The sequence below is a fragment of the Lactuca virosa genome, chromosome 9 (assembly GCF_052849685.1).
Source record: "Lactuca virosa cultivar CGN04683 chromosome 9, Lactuca_virosa_CGN04683_v6, whole genome shotgun sequence".
NCBI classification, from domain to species: Eukaryota; Viridiplantae; Streptophyta; class Magnoliopsida; order Asterales; family Asteraceae; genus Lactuca; species Lactuca virosa.
Window position 1 is genome coordinate 195642738 of NC_136434.1, and position 6113 is coordinate 195648850.

At 35.7% G+C, this 6113-nt stretch overlaps 1 pseudogene across 1 annotated transcript; it reads right to left on the reverse strand.

Moving 5' to 3' along the window:
- Positions 1 to 1658: 1658 nt before the first annotated feature.
- LOC145140794 (DNA replication licensing factor MCM6-like) lies at positions 1659 to 5595 on the reverse strand (annotated as a pseudogene). The gene is made up of 17 exons (XR_013722287.1): positions 5416 to 5595; positions 5156 to 5308; positions 4946 to 5071; positions 4510 to 4866; positions 4235 to 4433; positions 4075 to 4152; positions 3770 to 3999; positions 3579 to 3693; positions 3420 to 3494; positions 3202 to 3342; positions 2926 to 3129; positions 2710 to 2871; positions 2587 to 2642; positions 2406 to 2512; positions 2203 to 2308; positions 1960 to 2092; positions 1659 to 1876 (listed from the first exon to the last, which is right to left on the reverse strand). The product of XR_013722287.1 is annotated as a DNA replication licensing factor MCM6-like (transcript).
- Between the last annotated feature and the right edge of the window lie 518 nt (positions 5596 to 6113).

Below are 6113 nucleotides of genomic sequence, written 5' to 3' on the forward strand. Positions count from 1 at the left end.
GTTAGTACCCGGTTATGTATGGTATGTGGTATGATGGGGGAACTCACTAAGCTTCGTGCTTACGGTTTACAGTTTTTGTTTCAGGTCCTTCTTCTTCCAAGGGAAAGGAGTCGACACGGTAGCAGCGAATCACACACACATGATTTTCCGCATATGAGATTTTTAGGAATTGTACTCTGATTTTATTTCTATTTTATGATATGGTTTGATACGTATGATCTATGGTTTTATGAAATGGAATAACTTGATAGTGTTTTCTATAAATTGTTTTATAAATTGTTATATTAAGAATAAAATTTTTGGACTGGATTTTTGGGATGTTACACGCAAGGTGCAGTTTTTTGTCGTACTAAAACCGATGAGTGCGATTTTTTAATGGTTCGGTTTTACGGTTTAGTTTAAACGGTACGGTTTCGATTTTAAACCGGCCATATTCATTGGTGCGGTTTCTGTTGTAGTGGGTCGAGATTTTTGTAACTCTGTAAATCCACTTCTTGCGTGGATGCCATTTTTTGAAAATAATTCAACTAATTTTTAACTAAATAGCCAAACATATGGACAAAAAAAATTAAAAACAACGTTTTTTTTAAACAATCATTTATGATTTTATGTCATATCCTTTTCTGAAACAAGTTCCTTTTTATATATACAAATACAAAAGCATTGATAAATAAACAGATTAAATAAGTTTTATAGAAAAAAAACAATTTATGTCATACAAAATGATAAAACCTATTTATGTAAAAAAAAAACTAGCAGTGACCTCCATCAAAATTATGCTCTGTGGTTCCACAAACACAATTAAACACACATTTATCTCGTCTAAGTCTACCACAAGAACACGAAGTGGAGAATGGGATAGCGGGCCTTCTTTTAAAAGCTTTCCAATGTCATTAAATTAATAAACTGTAAATTCTTATCAATGCATATCTATATATAAGTATTTATTACTCTTTATGATTATGTATATGATATAAATTAGTAATTTATTATTTATGCACATTGGTGGTCCGTTTTTTTTATAAAAACCGCACCAGACCGACAACTTCGGTTTTTGCAAAAATTAAATTCGCACCATCAACTTTTGTATCGGTTTCGTTTTCTCGGTTGCGGTTTTGTCGGTTTTTTGTTCGTTGGTTCGGTTTTTACTCACTTTTAACGTTTTATAGTGAATGATGATAAATAAGTGGGGAAGGATTATATAATGTTGATCTTGTGGCCGAAGAAACTAAATCACAAAAAATAAACTAAAGACTTAAAAGTTCCATTTCTACTAAGGCTATGTTTGGCGTACTAGCTGAAAAGCTAGCTGATAGCTGAAAAGCTAGCTGTTAAATAAAAAGCTAGCTGATAGCTGAAAAGCTAGCTGATAAAAAATAACGTTTGGTAAAACTAGCTGAAAAGCTAGATGAAATATATAAAATTACATAAAAGGACATGTAAGAGTATGTGTTTCTATAATTAATTAAGGGGTGTATTTGGAAAATTTTAAAAAAGCTCCTAAAAAGCTAGTCTAAGTAGCTTTTCAAAAAGCTAGCTTAAAAGCTACTTTTTGGCTTACCAAACACGACAACATAAAAAAGCTCGAAAAATAAGCTAGCTTATCAGCTAGCTGTGGCGCGTCAAACACAGCCTAAAACAACCATTTGGAGGATATATATCCATAGAAATACAACCTAATATCTCATTGAACCATAGAAATCAAGACTTTTAATCAATCAACAACATTTGAAAATGAAAGCATATTAGCATTTTAATCAATAACATAGTTAGGTGCGACTGCAAGAATCCTGTTGTTTCGAGAAGAACGTACTCCATCATCCCCTTGTGCCTCGTCATCTACCACTATCAGATGCCCCTCCCTTCTCACCAAACTCTGCATCAATACCCAAACATTCTTTTCAGATTTTTTTTATGCATAATTATACAACACTGTAGTTTTAGAAAGGATTTGATTACCTCTATGATAGCTTTAATCTTGGTGACTTCAGCCTTTGCCTCTTCCATGGAGCTCTAGTTGTTCTTCTCATGCTGTTGACCCACATACCACTGTATCAGATCCCTTTGCCTCATTCCAGCTAGCCCACTCCCTGAAAACAAGAAAAATATATTTTAGTTTATATTTAAGAAGAAAGTAGAATTCTACAACAGAATGAAGGTATGTTATGTTATTATGATGCAAAAAGAAAAGATGTGATATCATCTTGCATAACAGTTTCCTCATGTTGTCTAAGACGCATGACAAGGGCTTGAGTCACCCTCTGAAAGTATTCATCTGTTATCACATGTTTCTTCCCTTCTCCATTTTCTGCACATAATTTAAACAAAATTCCAATTACAGTTGTTAATTTCTATCCAACATCCAAATAAGTTTCTATCCATCTTCTCCACAGCAAAATAGCAACCTGGTTGCTCGTTATTGGCTGCTGCATCTGATGTCTGATGTTCACCATTTCCATCAACATCACCATCTTCTTGGAACTCGGTCAAATCAATCTCAGTTGACTCCACACTGCAGGTTCCAATACATAGTGATATATTATGATTTTCATCTCTACAACAATCAATAAACAAAACAAAACATACATGATTACTGAAGTTTTTAGAAGTCTTGTTGCTAATTTAACATGGCGAGGATGAACCTGATACACAATTTGGAGCAAACTTAGCACACAAGTCACAAAAGAGGACAACAGGATAAAAACTTACCTCATCATCGAGGTGATACCTGGCAATTGCCTCTGAAAGTCTGATTAGAGCCTCCAACTGTCTAACTGTCATGCGATATGCAACTCTACTTCCTGGAGCTGTATCACCTCTACGAAGAGCAACATAAGAATCAACCAAAATTTTTCTTGCTTCTACACTTAGCTGCATTCACAACATTTTATTTAGATAACATGATTAAAAAAAAGAGAGATGGACCTTTGGCTTTTTAGACTTGGCAACTTGAATGTAGCGTTTGAGTTGTGCAGTGGTGAAGGCAGGAGCAACAGCATTTTCACGCTTTTGATGAACCCTCACAATGTGAGAGGCGATATGGAAATCTGTTGTGTCATCAGGATCATCAATCATCACATACACCAGGTCAAACCTTGAAAGAATGGCTGGAGGAAGCGCAACATTAAACTGCAACCATTATTAATTCAAATTAATAAATCCATATACATTATAATTGGACAAAATTAGTAAATTTCTGACCTTCAAGGGTTTAGATTTATCATAGCGACCTCCTGTGGGATTACCAGCAGCCAAAATTGATGTTCTTGCATTAAATGTTGCTTGTATTCCTGCTTTTGTGATACTAATTGTTTGTTGTTCCATAGCTTCATGTATTGCGACCTTTTTAATTTGTTGACATTCATATCAGTCAGAATCAGATGGATTAGGGCAAAATTAAAACAGAAAATAACGAGTACCTGATCTCTTATATCCATTTTGTCAAATTCGTCAATGCAACAGACACCATTGTCAGCAAGCATCAGTGCACCAGCCTGATAGATACCACATAAACATGGTGTTTGGAAAGAAATAGAATTTGAAAAAATTGGAATTTATTTAATTTACATTTTACATACCTCAATACAAAACTCTCCGGTTTCTGGTTCTTTTACAACAGTGGCTGTCAATCCAGCAGCAGATGAAGATTTCCCGGATGTGTACACAGATCTTGAAACTAAGGTTGTTGTGTATCTACAAAAGAAAAAAAAATTGTGAAACTCCGCCCATTGTATAAAAGAGGATAGGATTTAAATAGATAGATGCTTACTTGAGAAACTGACATTTAGCACAACTGGGATCTCCAACAATACAAACATTGATGTCCCCCCTGAGATTGATCCCTTCATTAGTGAACTTATGAACTCCACCCAAAAGCATAAGCAGAATTGCTCGCTTGATGTCTTGATGTCCAAAAACAGTAGGAGCCATACTATCAACAAGTTTGTTGAAAAAATCAGGTGTATTTCTCATTTGTTTAACCTCAGCTAGCTCCTCCGCCTACAATAACAATAAAAATTTAAGTAAACTTGAATTATATATATAACTTTAGAGAATATGGGTCAAAACAACAACCGTGAATTGTAGATTGTCTTCATCCTCAGCATCCCTCTTCCTATTTCGTATGTCAGCATCTCTTCTCCCATCGCAAATCTGAACAAAGAATCAATCTTTGTTAAAGACTAGTCCCACAAAAACAATTGATCGCAATATATGATTGACAAAAATGAAAAACCTGCACTGAATTGGCAATAAAGGCAAGGCGATAAGAAAGATCTCTAACTCCCAAAGCCCGGAGGCCTTTGACACCTTCTTGAACAGTGCCAGTGGTGTCGCGTTTACTACCACCATCTCTACGAACTTCAGCTCTTTCTCCAGGAGCTGTCAATGCGAAAATGTCAGGTATCACAACCACAATGCCAGTAAAGATCACCCTGCAAAGTGAAGTATAAAAGTTAAAAGAGTTACAATGTAAAGAAAAGAAAAAGGTGGGTGTGTGAATTTACATACGTGTCACCAGCCCTAGCCTGTTCAACAATGTCATGCCGAAGAATGACATCTAATGATCTAGGAAGGGATCCTGCAGGTATTTCTTTTGATGTTTCCTGCATCCTCACCCTCTGCCAATCTGCAAATTTACTTTCTTGTCGAAGAAGTGCCCATTTTCCTTTCTTTGAGCACATAGCATTAATGCATATCATGGGTTCGGTGTATTTATACTGTTGCTCAACGTTTTTGATGATGGTTCCACAATCCAAGCACTTGAAAGTTCCCTGAAGGAGTTCTGGTCTAACCTCACTAGTACGAGTCACCACTCCCGTAACTGATACTAGTCTGCCTATCTCAGATGTGCTCAGTTCCCTCAATCTGTACACAAACATACATTAAAAATTGAAATCTTCAAACAAATACTAGTAAATTGATAATAGTAGAAGAAATTTTGTACCTTTTTATGACAGGTAAATTATAAAATGCAATATTGATATCCTTATTTGGGTTGTCGTCAGTTATGAAGGTGGGTTTCTGACCCATTACGAACCTCTTACATGCGTTCTTCAGGTACGACTCAAACCTAAAAGGTAGGTGTATCATACAATTCAACAATTTCAAACACAAAAGTCTAGCTAAAAATGTTACTCGAAACAGGAAAGTTTACCTCAAATATTCATCAGAAATAGCATTCTGCAGAACATCGTTGAACCGCATAACATGAGAGAAATCGATGAACATTGTGTTGGACTCGTTTGGTCTCACTGCTTCGATTTCCGATTCATAGAAAGGTTCCCTCGAATTGGCATCTAACCTAAAACTGTAACGATGATAAAATTAAATTAAAAAGCAAAGACCAAAACTTGTCAAATAACATGAATTGCATCAATTGGTTTTGGATCTACACGAAAAACCCTGATGCGATACCTCTTAAGAAACTCCAAGAAGATATTCTCGACCTTCGCTTCGCTGCTTTCTCGTCGGTGAAATATGCGCCGCCGAAAGAATCCATATTGTTGGCTGCCTTCCTCGAGTTTTTTTTTCTTTTTTTGCTCAACTGTGAGTGAATTCGTTGATTGGGAAGTAGATGAATGATGTGTGTATGCACTTTTCCGTGGGAAAATAAGGTTAGGGTTCCCGCCACATCTCGCGGGATGGGCCGCCTTGACCCGATGCTCCGACCCAAGTGGCAATTGCCTTTGAAAGTCTGATTAGAGCCTCCAACTCTCTGTCATTCGATATGTTATTGTGACTTTGTCCATTGTCAAATTGCCATTGCCATTGCAACGGGCTTTAGACTGAAAATATAAATAAAATGTTATGGGTATTTTTGTCTAACTAATAATCTGATAATGGGCCAATGTAAATATACCTTTAAAATAAAAATGCAAAGCCCACACTCGTTGGGCTGATTATGCGTAAAGGCGAAAATGGGAAAAACGTATGTAAAGATATCCTAGTTCAGCACTTCACTACTTCAGTATTTATTCGATTTAAAATGTATTTCTGTTCTAAACTTAATTTTCTTCTATTTCGTGTACGTTATATTTTTTTGAATATATAAAAATCGGCACTTATTTATGTAAAGTTTGGACAAAATCTTGATGTACTTTATAGGGTAAATT